At 40.4% G+C, this 20,065-nt stretch overlaps 1 protein-coding gene across 11 annotated transcripts in view; it reads left to right on the forward strand.

Moving 5' to 3' along the window:
- Positions 1 to 20,065, forward strand: part of LPP (LIM domain containing preferred translocation partner in lipoma) — a 677,058-nt gene that overhangs the window by 136,419 nt on the left and 520,574 nt on the right. The window contains exon 1 of one of the 11 annotated variants that reach the window (XM_047874820.1): positions 12,315 to 12,590. The exons of the other annotated variants lie outside the window; for them this stretch is intronic. The gene's annotated coding sequence lies outside the window, so the exon portion shown is untranslated. Of the gene's footprint in view, positions 1 to 12,314; positions 12,591 to 20,065 lie in introns of those variants that run through there. 11 annotated transcript variants of the gene reach the window in all.

Genomic DNA, 20,065 nt, shown 5'->3' on the forward strand with positions numbered 1-20,065 from the left:
GAGATGTAATTAGTTAAGCTCTCTTAGCCAAAGAGATTTGGCATAGCAGCTTAGTAGCCATGATGGATTGTACATCTCTGATTTGGGGGCCTGTGACAAATTCCTTCCAACTCAGGGTTTATCCAGAGCCTATTGGATATGCTCGCTACTTTTACCTCCTGCCCTATTTTTTTTTTTTTAAGATCACAAACTGCATATATTGTGTAGATTGATTAACCAGCCTTCCTGTGGTGAGCGCCTTTTTGCAAACCTACCCCTGCAAAACCCAAATCCTGCCCCAGTGTCTCTGTTTACCTCATTCCTGGGCTCCTAAGTGGATCCATTCTCCTGGAGATGTTTGACAGATTATACTAGCCCTTCTCTTGGAGGCAACTTTCTGGCGCCTTGGGAAACCTCACTGCTACCCCAGTCACTCTTTGGTTCTCCTCTCCTTCTTTTGTCCACCATGAACACAGGTTAGCTACTGGCCACTTGATCCTCCTGGGGACTCTTGCCCAGGTACCCTCGGTGGCCTCGAGTACCCAAGGTGACGATTGCTCCAGACAGTAGTAGTTTTTCAACTTGAGTTTGTAGATCAGCTTCAGTTAGGGAAATCCTACTAGAATTCAGATTTTCAGTCTGCATCCCTAAATTTTTGGCTGCGGGCCTGGGCGTTAGCATTTTTAAAACCTTTTCTGGGTAGTTCTGATGGGCCTTCCTGCTTATTAAAATCTGTTACCAGTTTACTTGTGGCATACAGTGCTTGGAGTTACAGCTTTTTAAAAGACATTTAACCTATTGGTTCCAGGGTGAGGAAGACCTACTCAGGGCATGAAAGAGAGTGAGAAGGTATCTAAAAGGCTCTGGCCTCAGCTGGAGAGGAAGTTGGATGATGGTACGAGGGAACAAAGGCTCCGTGTCCTGACCATCTGCTGCTTTTATTCTCCAGGCTCATTCCCATAATGAGTATTTATTCTGCCCAGCAACACTCTTGCTCCTACATGTATGGGTTCTGTTCTAGAAGTTTCCATAGGAGGGGAACTGAGGGCAGTCCCCACTGAAGGTGAGGCCAGTCATGAGGCTCCATTTTATTCTATAGGTTCCAACTTTTCCACAAAAATCCGACGTCCTTTTTTGCCCCAGCCCCTAAGCAGGCCCAGCCTTTTTCTCTGCATATTCCCTGCGTAATAAATCTGCCTTATACCTTTAGCAATGCACCAGATTTTGTCGGAATCTGGTAGCTCTTTAGTCAGAACTCCAGAACAGACAGACTTTGGTGGGTTTGCTCATGGGTGGAGGTAAAATGGAGACAAGTGTTCCTTCAACTGAGACTACACTGTCCTTGGGCTTTTTTGAGTGTACTGAGTGGAACTGGTGTTACGGCTTTTCAGTCATATGTTCCCCATCTTAAAACTGCAGAATTGATCTTACCACCTCACTGGGGAGCGATGACATCGTCAGTAAATTCTAATGGAAAAACCTGTCTGATGAATGGGGCAGGAAGGTGTCACAGCAGTACTGGTGAGTCATCCCAAGACCAGCTAGGTTTGAACTGTGATGTTTCTTCGATGCTGACTCTGAACCTCCTTCAGCATTCTTTTGCCTTAAGCAGCTTTCGAATCTTTGTCTCAGATTTGCTTATCTAGGTCAGACTGTCTTTTTAAAAACTGTGCCTGGATATCTCCTTAATAGATTGGACTCGTCCCATTAGGATAATTGGCTTTACATGTTTATGAAAATAGTAACAGTAGGAAATTGTGTTGTTCTTGAATAAGGTCTTTCCCTCCCATTTTGGGGCAAGATACTGAGGGGCTTAGGTGTGCTTGTATGTAGTTTTTTTTTTTCTTTAATGTTTATTTATTTTTGAGAGAGACAGAGACAGAGAGGGAGTGGGGTAGGGGCAGAGACAGAGAGGGAAACACAGAATCTGAAGCAGGCTCCAGGCTCTGAGCTTTCAGCACAGAGCTTGCTGTGGGGCTTGAACTCACGAGCTGTGAGATCATGACCTGAGCTGATCAGATGCTTAACTGACTGAGCCACCCAGGTGCTCCTGTTTTTTTTTGTTTTTGTTTTTGTTTTTTTTTAATAGGATGTGATGTTGGTACTTTGGGCAGTTTTGGAGCCCCCATTATTAAAAAAAAAAAACCCTCAAGACCAACTCTTTTCCTTAGATAAGTGAATGGTCATTGTAAAGAAGGCTATAGAACATCAAGAAACTTAGTCAGGTGTGCTGTCGTAGTTTGCTCTATGAGCTTGACTGCCTGGCTGTTGGTGTGGATCCTCAACCCCATTCTCTGAGTTGTTGAATAGATCAGATGAGTGAATGCATGTGAAAATACTCTGTAAATGGAAACAAACAAACTATTCTTATTTTATTTTATTTTTTGCATGGGTGCTGGTCTTTTTCCTAAAACAAAATAACCTTTCATTTTTAATTATAAAAGTTAAGTATACTCATTTTAGAAAATTAAAGTGCCAAAAAGTATGGGGAAGAAAATTAAAACACCCATACTCACTATCCAGGGTAACTATTGTTCTATTTTACACATATACCCACTCTATTTTTTTTTAAAGGAGGGGGTCATGTTACACATATTTATTCTTACATGTTTTCTTTTTAAAATTTTTTTTAACGTTTATTTATTTTTGAGACAGAAAGAGACACAGCATGAACCGGGGAGGGGCAGAGAGAGGGAGACACAGAATCGGAAGCAGGCTCCAGGCTCTGAGCCATCAGCCCAGAGCCCGACGCGGGGCTCGAACTTGCGGACTGTGAGATCGTGACCTGAGCTGAAGTCGGACGCTTAACCGACTGCGCCACCCAGGCGCCCCAACATGTTTTCTTTACAAGATACTACATTGCAAACATTTTCCGATGTCATTAAACCTCCTGCAAAAGTATACATTTTAATCATTACATAGTATTGTATTATGTGAGTCATGTATTTGCATGTATTGTGAGACGCTTGACCATTGTTTCCATTTTCCATAGCACAGTAAACAGTACTTCCTGTTTACCAAGAAGGGAACTTGCTGTAAGAGAAGTCAGAGGCAGTTGACAACTGTTTTTGCAGTAGAGGAATTTGGCGTATTTTATTTCATCCCAAATTAATACGTATTGGGCTGGAGTTGAGCAGTACTTTTAGTTAAGATCTCAGTGAAGGTAAAGTTAGACCTGGAGAATTGTTAATTTAGAGAAAATTCTGACTGCAACAAAATCTATTAGGCCAAGTTCTCTTAATTAACATAACGTTAATTAGAGAAACATTGAAAAATAGTATGGTTATCCTCATGAATGCACTATATCAGATAAGTTGCTTTATGCCTTCTGGAATACTTTTATATTCTCTTATTAGGAGGATGTGGCAAATTTGTTTTGCCCAGAGGATTCATTTTCTGTTGCTGTGCACATGTATAATCCTATATTTACCACATTTTTGGATGCAATGACATAATGATGAAGAGAGTCCTTTGGATATTTTAAAATGGAGATTTAAGGAGCAGTAGGCTAGGAGAGGGAATTTTGCTGGTATTTCAGTCCTGAAATTGATTGATATTTTTGTTGTAGACTTATGTCTTTGTCCCTTTCTTTGTGTTTCTGTTGTGTCTGCCTAGCGTCTTGCCATGTACGTTTGGGTGAGTTCCATCCCTGCATTTGCCCATGTGCCCCCCCACCCCCCTCCCACCCTCCCACCTGTCCAGTCATCCATGTAATCATCCATCCTGTGGCCATTCTCCCCTCCCCCTCTCCTTTATCTCTCTCCGTCTTCATCTGTCGCCCACGTCCATCTACTCACCCGTCCATGTCTATCCGTAAAATGTAGACTATTTTGATGGAAGCATATGAATTTCTTTGTTGCATTTTACAAAGGGTATCACAGGGGCCGAGGACACCAGAACCAGAAAATGAAAATGATTGGGACTTGACCGTTTTTGTTTTGCTTCAAAATCTGGAGGAGTGTTCAGAACTGACGTGATACCCCGTTCTGTGATGCTCATCAGGGTGCTCTTAATGTAATGCATTTTGGGGAATGTCGTTTCAACTAATACTTTGCTAGAAATCAGTCACCAGGAGATAGAATAAGGGCTGTTTTTACATTTTATTTACTGAGTGAGAGAGAAAAATCAATGAGTGGGGGAGGGGGAGAGAGAGAGAAGGACAGAGGATCCAAAGCAGGGTATGTGCCGATAGCAGAGAGCCCTGTGTGGGGCTTGAACTGATGAACTGTGGGATCATGACCTGAGCTGAAGTCAGACACTCAACCAACTGAGCCACCCAGGCACTCCTAAACAAGAGCTGTTATCTCACTTCTGAGTAGTAAATTAGGAAGGGAAAGACTTTTCTTGAGTTTGGACTAAGAAAGAGTCATAGATGTAGAGATGCCATCTTTCCAAATTTATTGAGTAAAAAAAAAAAAAATATATATATATATATATATATATATATATATATATAACATTTTCAGGGAGTTTAGGTGTATTATGTACAAAGGAATTTTTGAGGTGTGGGGATTTGTTTTGCACTTGCTATTGGATAAAATGGAAGGAAAGGAACCAACTGTTACCGAAAACCTACTTTCTTCTGATTCCGAGAAAGCTGCTTTGCACTTGCCTATCCTTAGGACTTCCCTGTCTTACTTAATTCTCACATCAGCCCTGTGATGTAACTTGTGTTATTCCCATAATGTAAGGCAAAGACTCAAAGAGGCTGAATGATTTGCCCAAATGTACATGGTTAGCAAGTAGCGAAGCTTTGGTGAAATCGAGACTTGTTTGATTCTAAAGCTGTTACTCTTTGCAGTAAACCGCACTGCTCAGTGCTTGTAAAACCTTAGCTGTGTACCAGCTCTCCACTTCCAGTTTTATAGTAACTCAGCCTCTGAAAAGCAGCCTGCAAATGGCACAGCTTTCAGTTGGTTTCGTGAAAGATGAGAAGGTTTGCATGGGGACATGATAAAGGCCATTCTGAGGCTCTGGATATACGATTGAATCTATAAGCTTTACTTTAGTATTTGACAGAATGAGGTTCTCCTCACGTGTAGCTGTGTGTTTGTGTTTGACTTACCTGTCATAATGGAGAGCCAGTACTTTGTGTTTCATTAGCTTGATCCAAAAGGTGCATCTTACTGAGGCAAACAAACCAAGGAATCACACTAACAACTTCCCCCAAATGTTTGTAAGCTGGAGGAAGGCAGGAGGGCAGCTATTGTGATGTATTTTTTTTGCCAGGCCAGCTGTTACAATCACAAATGAGACTGAAATAGTAACGACTTTTGAGGACATTGCAAATTTATTTCATTCTTAACTTTTCTAGGTTGGAAAGCTTGCCCCCTCCCTTTGTAATCATGCCGAACTGTAGCATTGCTATCATTTTCTCCTGGATGGAAATTAGTGTTGCACAATTAAGGAGGAAAATGGAGACTGGGTGAAAGAGATTTTGCTGTAGGACCTGCCTTCTATGATCTTATTCTCACTTTCTACCTTTATTTTATTCTTTAAGCATTTATTAATTGCCTACTGTCAACCATGCATGGTGCTATGTGGGAAGGATATACTAGAACAGGGGGGTCAGCAGACTTTTCTGTAAAGGGACAGATGGTAAATATTTTAGCCTCTGTGGTCCATATGGTCTGTGTTATAGCTACTCATTCTGCTATCTGACAATATAAAGTAAATATAAATATTACAATATAAAGAGCGAAATACTCAACTCTGTCATAAACAGTATGGAAATAATTGAGTGTGGCTATGTTTCAATACAATTTTACCAAAACACGCCGTGAACCAGATTTGGTCCGTGGACCACAGTGTCCATGAAGAGAGTGAATTTTGTCTGTTTATTGCTGTGTCACTAGTGCCTAGAGCAGTGCCTGGCATGTGGCAGGTGCTTTATAAATATTTGTTGAATGAATGAATGAATGAATGAATGAATCACACTCTTTCTCTGATCTCTAAGAGCTCATAATCCCATAGAGGAAATAAGAAATACATGTAGGAGAGTATTCAGGTAGTAGAATCAGGTGGTACTTTAACTGGGACCTGAAGGGTAGGTAAGTGTATGTATGTCACCAGCCAGAGATGGGAGTAGAGCAGTGCAGGCAGGAGAAACACACAAAGGGACACAAAACACAAAGGGACAAGGAGCAGGGAATTTGTGGTGAATGATGAATAGTTTGAATGTTCTGGAATAGGATTTCTCTGACTTGCCCGATCATTGTAATCACTTGCTGTTAATAATACAGATTTCTAGCACCCTCCCTTGAGATTCTGATTTGGTAAGGCAAGTTTGGCAATATTTGTTTATAAGATAAAAATTTGAGAGGAAGTAATAGTGGGAGATGACATTGGAAAGATATACTGGGGTCATTTCTGATAAAGTTCTCACTTTTCCTACCAACTGAACCAGTACTGACTGATGGCAGCTGGACCTAGAATCACTCTGTACCTTTCATGCCATGAAATGGAGGGGGAGCCCTCATGGAAATCCACACCCCCCCTTCTCTGCCTGCCTCCATATTTCCCCCCTTGACCTTGTGGGACTACTCTAGCTTTTATGGCGAAATGACATAAAATGTAGTTACTCATGTAGATTTTAAGGAAAATATCAAATTCCGTGTAGCTACTAGGTTTATTGCTTTTGAATCTGTTGGTCGACACACATCTAAGAGGGCAATGGATTCAAACAACATAGTGGGAAACTTACTTCCTCTTGCCGTAATTCTAGTTCAGAAGACTATTTAATACTAAGTTTTGTAGAATGTGACCACTGGGAGGGTCATATGTCTCATTATTATTATTTTTTAAAATGTTTATTTACTCATTTTGAGAGAAAGAGGGGAGTGGAGCTGGAGGGACAGACAGAGAGGGAGAGAGAGAATCCGAAGCAGGCTCTGTGCTGTCAGTGCAGAGCCCGATGCGGGGCTCGATCTCAGGAAATGTGAGATCATGGCCTCACCAAAATCAAGAGCTGGACGCTTAACTGAGCCATCTAGGCACCCCTGTCTCCTTTTTAATCATGGGAGAAGCTGAAGTCTAAAATGTAGGCAGTGACTTGCTCAAGTTCTGTCACCAAATTATTGGCAAAACCAGGATTATAATGCAAATGCCAAGTTACTCAATTTAGTTTTCTTTTCATAGTGCTATGCCACATTTATCAATAGAATTCCTAATTTACATAATTTCTCTCCCCCTTGAATCTCCTAGCCTTTTGCCCACACCTCTTCTATACTGCTTATCATAAAGTTATATCCTAATGTTTTTTTGCTGGACCAGTACCCCACGGTTACCCCAAATAAAGACTGAGCTCTGTTTCCTTGGAGAGCTTAACATATTTCCTGGCACTTAGCATGTGTTCAGCAAATAATTGTAGACTTGAAATATCTTGAGCATCTTTTTCTTTCTTGTGTGTTTTGACTCAAGTTTCTTTCCACTTATATTGTCAGAAAAGTCAAGCTCTTCTAGAATTGCTAAAATACAAAGCTACTTTCTCTTAAGCTGCCTTTTAAAAAAAAAGTTGAATTCCCCATTACAGCTGAGACCTTTCTTAACAGCTCTTTTGATACTTAAATGTCAGCAACTTGAAAAAAGAAATGTCAGTAAATTATCAGAGAAAGAAATTGCATGTTTATTTGGGTAGATATATTTTAATTGACCACTTAAAGATTGTAGCAAAATTCTGAGGAATTTCATATTTTGCACATTTCTCTCAACTGCCAGAACTTTTTTTGTTTGTATCTCTTAGAAGGTTTAATTTTAATTTTTTTCTGCTTTATGGTTATGTATGTACATTTTTCATTCTTCTCCAGTGGATGATGCACATCTTGAATTGAAGTTTAAAAGAATGAATCTCTGCATCCCTACAAAACCTAGGTCCATAGGTGCTAATACTAAGTAGGCATTTACTTATAGAAACATGGTTGGAAAATGGTCAACCTTGTCTTCGCTTACTTATTTTGCATCTGATTGTGTGCTGGGTTTTCTGCTTAACATTGATGATGGGGCTGGATTGGGGTGGGTAATATAAACGTGAGAAACGTATCTTTTTTTCCAGAGAATGCTAATTTGGTGGGGATTTTGACACATAACACGTAGATATGATGTGATGGACAGATCTAAGATACATACACATGACCTGTTTTAGAATCTGGTAGCAGGTTAATTCTGACCGGGTGAATCAAGGCAGCCTTCAGCAAAGAGACAGTGTTTGAGCTGAACCTGAATATGTCTTCATCCATCCATTTCAGTCATTTGTTTTGGTCTTTGTCAACACATACACACACACACACACACACACACACACACACACACACACACACACACACACGTGTGGTCAGACATGCGTACACAGACAAGTGCATTTTTCTTTTTGTGATCTGTTTGTAGATTTAAAAGTGGAACTATCTAGGGGCACTTGGGTGGCTCAGTTGGTTAAGCGTCCAGTTCTTGATTTCGGCTCAGCTCATGACCTCACAGGTTTGTGGGATGGAGCGCCACATTGGGATTCTCTGTCCCCTTCTCTTTCTGCCCCTCCCCTGTGTGCATGCACCACCCCCCCCCCCGCCTGTCTCTCTTTCTCTGTCTCAAAATAAATAAATAAACTTGAGAAAAGTAAAAGTGGAACTATCTTTACATGGGACAAAAGAAAGAGAGAAACAGGTTTCACTGTATAATTTGCAGGTTTCTCAACATCTGAAAGACACAGTTGCCAGAAATTATTGGGATGGTCTTCACCATTACTGGCAGGAACTCCAAGTACATTGACCAGGGAGAGATACACTATTCTAAAGTGATGGCATTCTTTCCAAGAAGTTTCCCATCTAGTTGTTGTTCTCCTCAATAGTTAAATTACATTAAATAGCTCCCTAGGTGGAAGAAGTTTCGACTTTGACGTCAGACAGTTCTGGTTCCACAGCTAACTTTGCCATTTATTATTTATATGACCCAAGGCCATTGCCTATCCTTTCCTGGGCTCAGTTTCCTCATCTTTGAAAATGGTGATAATGGAAAGTGCCTCTCAAAGTTGTGAGATTCCAGGGCTAGTGTTTGCTGAGCTCCTGTTTCAGTGCCCAGGCCATGATAGGTCGTATGCCTACGGGGCCAGGTGAGTTATGTAGAAGAGTGATCGGATGACATGCAAGTTTTATGCTTTTGATGCAGACACACTGCACTTGCATAGTTAATATACAGAAATAGCCTTTGCTTCCACAAACAAATACTTCCAGTGTCTTCGTGAAATACAAAGCCCTTTTTGCTAGTTGTCCTTTTCCCACTCAGGAGTCTTGGGTATAGGTGCCACTTTGTTCTCCTCTTGACTGTAGAGAAGGTAACAGTGCAGATGTGCCGATGAAACGTGACTGGTCCTCAGCCACGATCATTGTGCACTTTTGGAAGGGAGCTACGGGGTGTGGTGAGGCACGCGGATAGCTCGAGAGGATTCTCTCTGAAAAAGATGGCGGCTGTCTGGTGCTAATCAATTATTGCCCATGGGAATGCGTTGTCAGATTTTTACGTGAGGTCTTTAGGTCTTTAAATGTTGGCAACTCATTCAAATTCTTATAAAACACTGTGAGAGATGCTTCCTTGGGGAAAGAGCAAAGTGCAATTTGTGATCTCGCATAGGAACATCAACTTTGGCTCTTAGCCGCAACGGCAAAGCACTTTATAAGTCCACTCTGTATATGGCGAACCAAACTTATCGAAGGGCCAGACTGGACCTATAGCCTTCCAGTATGCATCTCCTGATTGATAAAGATAACGGTACATGATGGCCAGCACTTCCTAAGTCTTTCCATGTGCTAGGCATGTTACATGCATCATTTAATTCTTACAGTAACCCCGAAAGTTGTGCATTACTATTGTTATCCTGTTTTTACAGATAAGGATACTGAGGCTCAGAGATAAAGCCCAGAGGCACACAGATGGTACATAATAGGTGGGTTTGAAGCCCAGGCCCGTTTGCCTTCACAACCAAGCATACCAGTGGTTGTCCACCCTGATGGTATGTTAGAATCACTGGAATGCCTTCAAAAGCATTGTTGCACAAGCCCACCCCCACACTAATTAAATCAGTATGTCTGGGGATTAGACAGTCATAGGGATTCTTTTGAAAACTCCAAATCCATGGTTAGAAGTAAAAGTCATGTCAATAACAACAGCTCTCCCCACATCAAGCACTCCTTACCTCCTATACCCAATTTTACTTTCCTTTAAGCAATGTATTGCTCTCTGAAAACTAGGTGTTCCTTTCCCCGTTTGTGAATTTTCTGCCGTCGTAAGGCTCCAGGAGTGCGGACATTTAGTCTTTTCTCATTCTTTGCTGTATCTCCGCCATCTCAATTAGTGCCTGGCACATAATAGGTGCTCATTACATGTTTATTTGAATCACGAATTGGTCCTTCACTGAAGAGAGCTTACAGTCTAGTGAGGAAGACAATATATACTTAGTCCCAAGAGAGAAGTTGATAACAGGGATGGTCAATCCAACTTCATTGTAACTTGCAAGACTGTTTATCTCTTAGGCACTGATAGGATAAGTTGGCCTGATCTGTACTGCATTTTTAGTCATCTGCAGCACCAGACTGGGTCTCTTCTGTGCTCTGAGGTGTGTATGCGTGTGTGGGGGTGTGTGTGTGTGTACCCTGAGTAATAGATAACACATTTATGTTACTCTGTTTGGACAAAATTTTTAATGAGGCAGCTGGGGATTACAAGAGGGGCATTCTGGGTTCTGTTATCCAAACATCAGGCTGTAGAACAAATTCAGGACTGATGGTAGAGGTTTACCCAGTCATTAGGGAATTTAGATATTATCTCCTCTTTCTAGGAAAGCCAGCTTCTTGTGGGGCCCTCTGCTCTCCTTATCTACAGCAGTAGTCCTCAGCCTTTACTCATCAAAGTCTCTTACAGCGGATTATGTTCATATAACAGCACACCGTGGGCTGTGACCAAGGAAAGGCAGGCAGGGATTAAGTGGAATAACCAGAGATCTATCCCTAACTCTTGTCTCTTCTTCTCCCACTTAAGGAAGTAGACGAAAGTGCGAGTGACAATAGCGTAAGAATAACCTGGAAAGAGTGCTGATTTCTGAATAAAAACAATTCATTTGGCACATCAGGACTTTAACGATGACTGTTAACAGGTTGTCTGTGACGCATCCGACAATTGATGGACCCTGGTGGTAGTGAAAATACCTCATCACTGGTATGGCCCAAGCCCTGAACAATCAAAACCAACCCCTGCATGAACAGTTGTGCCATCAGGGATGGGCTGATGGGTGGGTGGCCTTGCTGGTGGGGTCGCGGTATGTCATGAAGCAGCAGCTAAGAGTCAGTGATGTTCGCAGGGTTGAGGGAAACTTCAGGTGGCTCTCCTCAGGCAGTGCAGAGACAGGAAGAGCCCTTGCTCTAGACTAGTAAAACTTGGAACGAGGACCTGATCTTGCCACTCACTGTAGGAGGAGGCTCCTGGGCAGTTAACTTGCCTTGTTTTGAGCCTAAGTTGCTTCTAGACATGGTGGAGGAACTTGCTGGGACGGTTAAGCCCTTGGGAAAGAACTTCTCAAGATGGAGCTCTATAACCCAAGTAAAGGGTGATGATTAAGCTACCGCTGTGACGGTGGGGTAGCTTTTCTCCTGTTGCAGACTCACAGGCCTGATCTCTCTGTCCAACTTGAGCCAAAAATGAAGGTCAGAAGGAATTTGGGGGAAGGGGAGATCAGCAAAGATAGGACTGGCCTTTCTTCAGTGCTTCTTCAGAACGGTGATGTCCTGTGGAGTCCACAGACCAAATTTGGGCATTCTGTTTCATGGTGGAGATGAATGCACAAAACTGGATCTAAACAGGCTCATGCCAGTGGGATATTCATGACAAGTGCAGTGTTTGGGGTGGCCTGGGTGTCTTAAAAATGGGCTGATTTTGACAAAGGGGAAAAGTTGGGATTCATTTTACTGTAAATTGCAAGTAAGAAACAACAGAAGGTTGAATATTAGAAGAACTTGGCTATCGCCAAAACCACACACTTTCACATTAGTAAAACGTGGAGTTCTATCTGAGTGAAATGTGAAACTCCTTGCAGACCACAGAGAGTAAAAAGTACTTTTGTTTCATTATGAACACCATTGTCCTTATTTCTTTAAATGAGAATTGATAGCCACCATAAGAGAATCTTTCTCAAAGACCAAACACAGAAAGAAGGAAAAATAAAACAACATAAACACACAAAAACCTCACTGCCACCATCACCGCAAAGAAAACCCAGTGCTCTAAGGATGCACCCTCTTTATCCATTGTGAAGTCATCACGTTCTAGAGAGAGGGGACCACATTTCTGTCAGGATAGTCTTCAGTGAAGTTTTTTTTTTTGTTTGTTTGTTTTTGTTTTTTTTTTTAAATCCTTTCTTTTTTCTCCTCCCTCTTTGGGAAGACTGACAAAGTTGGCCTTTTGTAACACAGCAGGAAGGGTAGTTTTGCCCTCTAATGTGTGAGAATCTGAAGAGGAGGCCTTGTGGGTACTGGGACTATCGTGTTCGTGAGGGAGTGAGACCGGGGCACCTGATGGAGGGATGTGCTATAGGTGCTTCACAGTGAAAATGGAGCTCTTGAAGGTGAAACAAGGTAACTTTGAAAAATGAGAGGCCACTGGAGTTGAGGGTAAGAGGCCCATTCCTGGCCAACATGTGAAGTTTTGTGGTGGGAAGTCTGTATAATGGGGGTCAGTAGACTGGAGTTTCCACCTCTTTCCCCTGTCTGCTAACTACAGCTCTCCTCCGCTCCTCCCTCAGCCCTATGTGGGAGTTGAAACAGGTGTTTCCAGTTGTCTTTCTGACTGGTGTTTGGAATTGGTAATTATTCAACTCTTGCTTCATGGGGACTTGGAGTGTTCTGGCAATGAGCTGGGAAGCTGAGGCCAGTGAGGCCAGTGGGCGACCTGGGTGTTGGGTTGAATGTATGTGGTTGAGCAACACAGAACTAGAGTTGTTGTTATATTATCACCGTGGTCACCATCATCATTTTGAACACGTATTCCTTGCCAGGCTTTGGGTTAGGTGCTTTATACCTGTTATCATACTTCATTTTGACAGCAACTTGTTAAGATGTCAATTTTAGCTTTCTGTTTTACAGCTGTGGAAACTGAGACACTATACAATAAAGAACTTCCTCAAAGTCAACACTGTTAAGTGGCTGCATTAGGCTTCAAAGCCCAACACCTTTGTTACCCTCTTTCTGATAGGCCATATTAAATTGCAGAGATGGAAGGCTGTAGACTATCTAGCTGGCTCCCTTTCCCTGCATTTGATGTCCTCATTGGTGCATTGTTGTCCAGTCTTTCTTTAAAGAAAACTAAAAAAAAAATAACTGAGCAAGCAACACAAAAATATAGTGCAAAATTAAAAAGTCACAAAAAAGAAGTGTAGTGAAACAATAAATTTTTCTATCAGGGTCTCAACTGTCTACTTTTCCTACCCAGAGGTCTACACTGTTACCAGTTCCTTGTAGCTGCTTCTAGAAATAAACTGGGTAGAGACAGACATTTTTATGTGTTTATATGCCTAGAGAATATTTACACAAAGGGGAGCACACTGCACACATTATTTTGTATCTTGCTTTTTTCATGCAATCCTATAGCTAGATGATCATTTCTCTATCAGTATCTTGTGTCTGGTTATCTTATAGTTTGAATTAGCACTTCTGTTGCTGTCAGTGACTGTTAACATCATTTTAAGTAGGATATAGCCATTTGGTTTTTGTTTTTGTGAACTCCCCTTTGCCTCCTTTTCTATTGAATGATTGCTTATTTTTTACAGGGAAAAAGTTGACCCTTAGTCCGTGATGGGAGTTGCAACACCGCACCATTTTGCATTTGTCTTTTTAGCTTGTATGCAAAAAAATAACAGAAAAAATTATATAGTCAGTTAAATCTTTTCGTTTTATAGTTTTGGGGCTTTGTGTAATACTTAGAAATGCCTTCTCCACTTTGGTTATTAAAAAAAAATATCTTCTAATTTTCTTGTTCGTTTGGTTTCTTGTTCATTTGGTTCTTTTTTCTTTTTCACTCTGTCTCTCATCACTGATTCACTGAAATTATATTTTGGTAAAAGATACGAGGTAGGGATCCACTCTGATATTTTCTAGATCCACCTGTCCAAACACTATTTATTGGGTAGTCCGTTCTTTTTCCACACTGATTTGAAAAAGCACTTTTATTAAATATTAAATTTCTTAATGTTTAATTACTTATTACTTAGGAATTTGCATTATTTTTGGAAACTTCTGTTCCATTCATCTGTCCCTTTATGCACCATGTTTATGCTTTCAATTATTGCACCTATGTATGTTTTGTTATCTGATGGGGCTACTCCAATCTCATTAGTTCCTCTTTTTCTAAATTTCTGCGTCTTTTAGCACTTTATTTTCCCATGAACTTTAGAATGAACGTGTCCAATTCTGAAAGTAATGTCACATTGATATTTTTATGGGGATTGCGCCAAACTTATTCATTTACATTATGCATTGTAAAGATGTTATTTCTTTTTTCTAGAACACAATGCCTTTCCATTTGTTGAAGTCTTGTTTTATATCACCAGGAGCATTTAAAATTTTCCTCATGCAGACTGTGCATATTTCTTATCAGTTTATTTTACTAGGTACTTTTGGTTTTCTCTAGTTAATGGAATTATTATTTTATATTATAGCATCTGATTTTATGTGCATTTATATAGCCTCTTGTTATCAGTATATGGATTTTTCTATCCAGCCACTTTACTGAATTCTTTCATTATTTGAATAAGTTTTTCAAATTTTATTTACTTTTTAAATTTTATGTGTTTATTTATATTTAGAAAGAGATAGAGTCAGAGAGAGAGGGAGAGAGAGAATCCCAAGAAGGCCCGATGCTCTCAGAGCAGAACCCAACACAAGGCTCAATCTCATGAACTGTGAGATCATGACCTGAGCTGAAACCAAGAGTCAGACGCTCAACCGATTGAGCGACCCAGGCGCCCTTATTTGAATAAGTTTTAGATAAATTTCTTTGAGTTTCTGGTTCAGTAATCTTATATAATCTGGCAATAGCTATAATTTACCTTTTTCTTTCTATTTTTTATAAATCTTATAGATTTTTCTAATTGTATCATCTGTTGCATCAAGAGGAGTAGATATTAAATAGCAGAGTTTGAGTGAATTTCCTTCTCTTTTTCCTGACTTTAATGAGAATGCTTATACTTATAATGTTTCCTATTAATTGTAATGTTGGTTTTGGTTTGAGAAATATCTTGTGTTAAAAAAAAATTCATCCCTATTCTGAGAGTGTTTTTTATTTTTAAAATAGAGACTAGTTGTTAAATGTTTAATGCTTTGGAAACGATGGAAATCATCATGCATTGTCTCCTTTTTTCTTTGCTGAGTAAATATCTTAGATTTTTATCTTTTGTTCTGTAATTTGGTGAAATATATAAATACATTTTTCAAACATGAAATCATGCTAGTGTTCCACTTAGTCATAGTTTGTGCATTATATTTTTAGTGTTATTGGAATCTAGAGGGTAATAATTTTTTTTTAATTTTTTTTTAAATTTTTTTTTCAACATTTATTTATTTTTGGGACAGAGAGAGACAGAGCATGAACGGGGGAGGGGTAGAGAGAGAGGGAGACACAGAATCGGAAACAGGCTCAGGCTCTGAGCCATCAGCCCAGAGCCTGACGCGGGGCTCGAACTCGCGGACCGCGAGATCGTGACCTGGCTGAAGTCGGACGCTTAACCGACTGCGCCACCCAGGCGCCCCTAGAGGGTAATAATTTATTAACAAGTTTTGCATCAGTTTTCCTAAGTGAGATTATTTGAAAATTGTGTGAGTGCGTATATGTGTATATTTGCTATTGTCAGATTCTAGTATAGATGCTATGCTTAAATCCCATAAAATAATTCAAAGGCCTTTCTTTTTCTTTGTTTCCTTTTGAAATAGTTTTAACACCACTTATATGATCTAATCCTAAAATATGTGATAGAATTCCCCTGTGAAACTGCCTTGACTTGGTGCCTTTTTTGGAGGGGTGGAGGTTGTTGACTCTTTGACAGCCTTTTATCTCTCTGCTCCTATACTAATTGGACTCATTTTCTTTGGTGTTTTTTCTGTGGTTACTTATGTTAATTGTATTTTAGGAAAGTCACCGATTTCAGATAGATTTGCATGGAGTTAAATCATTTCATATAATTGTTTTCATTTCCTTTGTGTTTGTGCTTATTTCCATGTCGTTATTTACAGTTTTATGTTTTTTGTGCTTTATTTCTCTCTCCCCCGTTTTTGAGTAGTTCAGCCAAGTTTTATTTATTATTTATTCACAAAACAGCTTTTGCACTTATTTGCTGGCCCTACTATTCTTTATTTTCTCTTTAAAGTTGTCAGTAATGGGTTTCTTCTGCTTTGCCCAAGTTTCTTTTGTTGTTTTTCCAATTGTCTGAGCTTGACTCTTAATTCACACACGAAAATACGTTTCTGCTTTTTCATTAATATAAATTAAAAAAATGTGAGATCCAATTAGAATAAGCCTCATGGGGACAGGGACTTTGTCTGTTGTTCACTTCAAGACTATCATAATGCCTATCATATTGCGGATGCTTACGCGATATTTTTGTACGAATTAATATATCCCTGTGAAATAATCATGGGAGTTGTGGTGGGTTACCTCCTGTTGCTCTGGTCCTTCTCTGCTATCTTTGGCCATTTTCTCTAGGTATCTGCTCATGTGGAGGAGGAAGAAATTACTGACATGCTTCACATTACTTTTTCAGAGTATGTCATTAACAGATTTATTTTTAAAGTCTACCAATACAGTCAAGTACAACTGGGTGAAAAGATCTCTGTAAAGATTAGCCCAGGAGAAAACATATTTGAGGAGAATCAGAATGTTAGAGCTGGTGGGTTAACAGACAGCATGCCCATGCTTTTTGTGGGTTTGGCTCCTTTGTTGAAGCTAAATCTTGCAGAGGCCTGAAGTAAAATGATAAAAACAGATGTGCTGCAGTTGTGGGGGAGGGTGCAGAACTAGGGGATGCCCAAAACCCTGCTGCTGGCTGCCTTCCCTCCTGATCTTATCCCATGTCTCATTTGAAAACCAATAGTTGAAAAACTCTCAATTTTCAGATGAGAACGAAAACAAAAATGCAAAGAAGGCAAATGATTCATTCAAAGTTACTCAGTGAATTAGAGCCATAACGTGGGACTACAACTCTGGCCTTCTGTTTCTGAATCTAGTGGTATTTCCAGGCGCACAGGAAGCTTCTGGTACCTTGCTCCACTCTGTGTTTTTGGGTGGACCTGGGATTTGATTCTCCTCCCCCCCCCCCCCCCCCCCGCCCCGCGGCAGGCCCAACAGTCCTTGCTAAGGCACAGACCGAATATTTGCTGATCCCCAAGGGGAAAGCTGTGATTCAGACTTTGAGGTCTAAGAATTGCAGACTTAGTTTCTAGTCTCCCGATGAAACTGCTAATCTGGGTTCCAATGGTGTTTTTGCTACACGGACACCTGCCCACACAACATGATTAGAAATTATAATGATGACGACGATGAGTCTTCCAGGACACCCACGTTCTTTGCAAGATATTTCTGCTAATCGTCTCTACCAGAATCCGTTAGGAGAACTTTTTTTAGTTTTTTTTTTTTTTTTTTTAACTCCCCTCTGTCTACGTCAAGTAAAAATACTAGTTTAATCCTGCTGAGGTTAATGATTTGTCCTCACCATTACTGAGGTGTCATTTTTTTTGTGCAGGGGATCCTGGAGCCTTGGGTGCATGGGGAGATGAAAAGCATCCTGGGCCCCAGATATGAGGAAATTTGGGTTTAGATTTCAGCAGTGCCCCCAATTTCCTGTGAACCCTTGGTAGAGATTACTTCCCCTCTTTGTCCTTTTGCTTCCCCTTCTGTTAAATGGGCATCCAGTTCTGCTGTGCCTAATTTACTACAGTTGTGGGAATCAAATTTGGTAATGGGTAAGGAAATGCTTCAATAACTTTACCCTCTAGACTGAAAGGGTTGTCACCGAAGATGGTTTGCAGTGTTGGTATCTTAGCTTCTTAAGGTGTTATTGAGTGCACCATGATCAAACGGTGTCAGGTGTGAGAGCTGCGAAGGTGGGTAAAGGACCACCATGATGCCTGACATGTTATTGTTTACGGGCTCTACCCTGAACCAGGGAGCAGTGCTGCCACAAGGGAATGGCACCTGGGGAAAAAGAGAGGATCCCAGGAACTGGGAGTCTCCATGGAGAAGTAAAAGTAAAAATTGGAAGTGGGAGAGTTGAAGACTAGAGTCTGGTTGTGTGGCAGCAGAACAATGGTCTAGACGTGACAAGAAGCTTCAGAAAAATGCTGGCCCTGGCTTTGGACCCTGTGTATCTGCAGTGTTGGGGGCCAGGAGGATGCACATAGAGAGGTTGCAGGGAAACCTGCGTCCTCAGAAGGGAGTCAGGTCCAGGAAAGCCTGCCAGATGCCCTCCAAGGAGGCTGGAGATAGTTCCAGAACCTCTCAGGGCCAGGAAGAGCCTTGGGTTCTTTGTCTCTCTCTGCCTTCTGTTACTTAGCATTGTACTTTGTTCACAGTAGTTGCTTTTTTTTTTAATATTTTTGGCGTTGCTTTTTAATTTAAAGTCTATCTGAAGGCATGTTTAAGAGGGGTTCTGATAGGAAGTAGCCGAGTTGGGTAATTCTGTTTCCCTTTCTGGTTCCCTGTTTCCTCATCCCTAAGATGTTGATCTTCGTGACTTGCTTTCTATAACACTCACTACCTTTGACGAAAGGCAAACATTTATCTGAAAGTAGGGTGAGAAAAATTACTCGGTGAATATGTTGATATTTTTGTTTTAGTGGTAAGGGTTCAGGAAGGAGTACAATGTTTCCAAAAGTCCTTTTCCTTGAGCAGGCAACTTCAGCTTGTAAAGTGGGCTCAAATAACTTTAGCTTTTATTCTTGTCTGTCTATCTATCTATCTATCTATCTATCTATCTATCTATCCGTCCATCTGTCATCCATCCACCGACCCACTCACCCACATACCTATCTATGCAAGATGGTAGAATTTAATTTTTCTTAATCTTTGGTCTTTGATTGGTTTGCTGAATCAGGTGAACTGAGTTGAGGAAACACTGACCTTTGAAAGAAAACTTTGGGGAGAAGAAAAAGGTATCATGATTCTTTGAAAGAATTTTTCCCAGGCTAAGTTATATAGTTTCACTGACACTTGGGATGGGAGCTAAAAGGTCTGGACACTGAATCTCTGAAAACCCTCTGAATGTGTTGGCTACGCTTTTTTTTCTTTCTTAGCACAGATGGAGAAGACTTTTTCTTTTCCCAGTAAAATAGAGCCAATATAATATTTGAAACCTTCAACCATAATCTGGGAAGATGATTCTCTATCTATTGCTTGTCCAAACATAAAATAAAATTTTTCAAAAATTAGCAAAAATGTGAATTATTCAGTTACAATTTCTTTCTTGGCAAAGTTGGCCTTTCTCGTTCTATTTTTTTATTTATAATTAAAAAATATTTAATTCAGCTAATTCCTAGCTTCCAGTGAACCTTTTAACTAATCAAATGCATTTGAAATACTTTTCAATTTATTGCAAGAACAATAAAAAGCGAGAAGTCATTTCATGTAATGTCCTTTCTTGTTGTTCAGTGTCGTCAGCTCTTTTCCTGATAGAGTTTTGGTTTGGCTGGAAGCAGCCTGAGGGGATTCATCCCCAGTAATCTTTACTGTGTTGCTGTTGGTGAGTTACAAAAATAGTAACTAGGAATAGTAACTGGTAACAGAGTCTGTGTATAGCTTTCACCCATCTTCCTCTAATAGTAGTATCTTACATAACCAAATACATCTATCAAAGCTAAGAGATTATCATTGGCACAACATGATTAATTAAACTACAAAATGCCATTTACCAGTCAGATAAAATCACCCCTCCTCCTGTCGTGGAGGAAGAAGTATGGAGAGTGATGGAGGGAGAGCTCTTTATCATTTGACAAAGGAACAGAATCTTCCATATCCACAGACCAAAAGGTTTGAAAAGGTGAAGAAGGGATCCTCACCTCTCTGTTTT

This window comes from Prionailurus viverrinus, chromosome C2 (genome assembly GCF_022837055.1).
Source record: "Prionailurus viverrinus isolate Anna chromosome C2, UM_Priviv_1.0, whole genome shotgun sequence".
Lineage (NCBI taxonomy): Eukaryota > Metazoa > Chordata > Mammalia > Carnivora > Felidae > Prionailurus > Prionailurus viverrinus.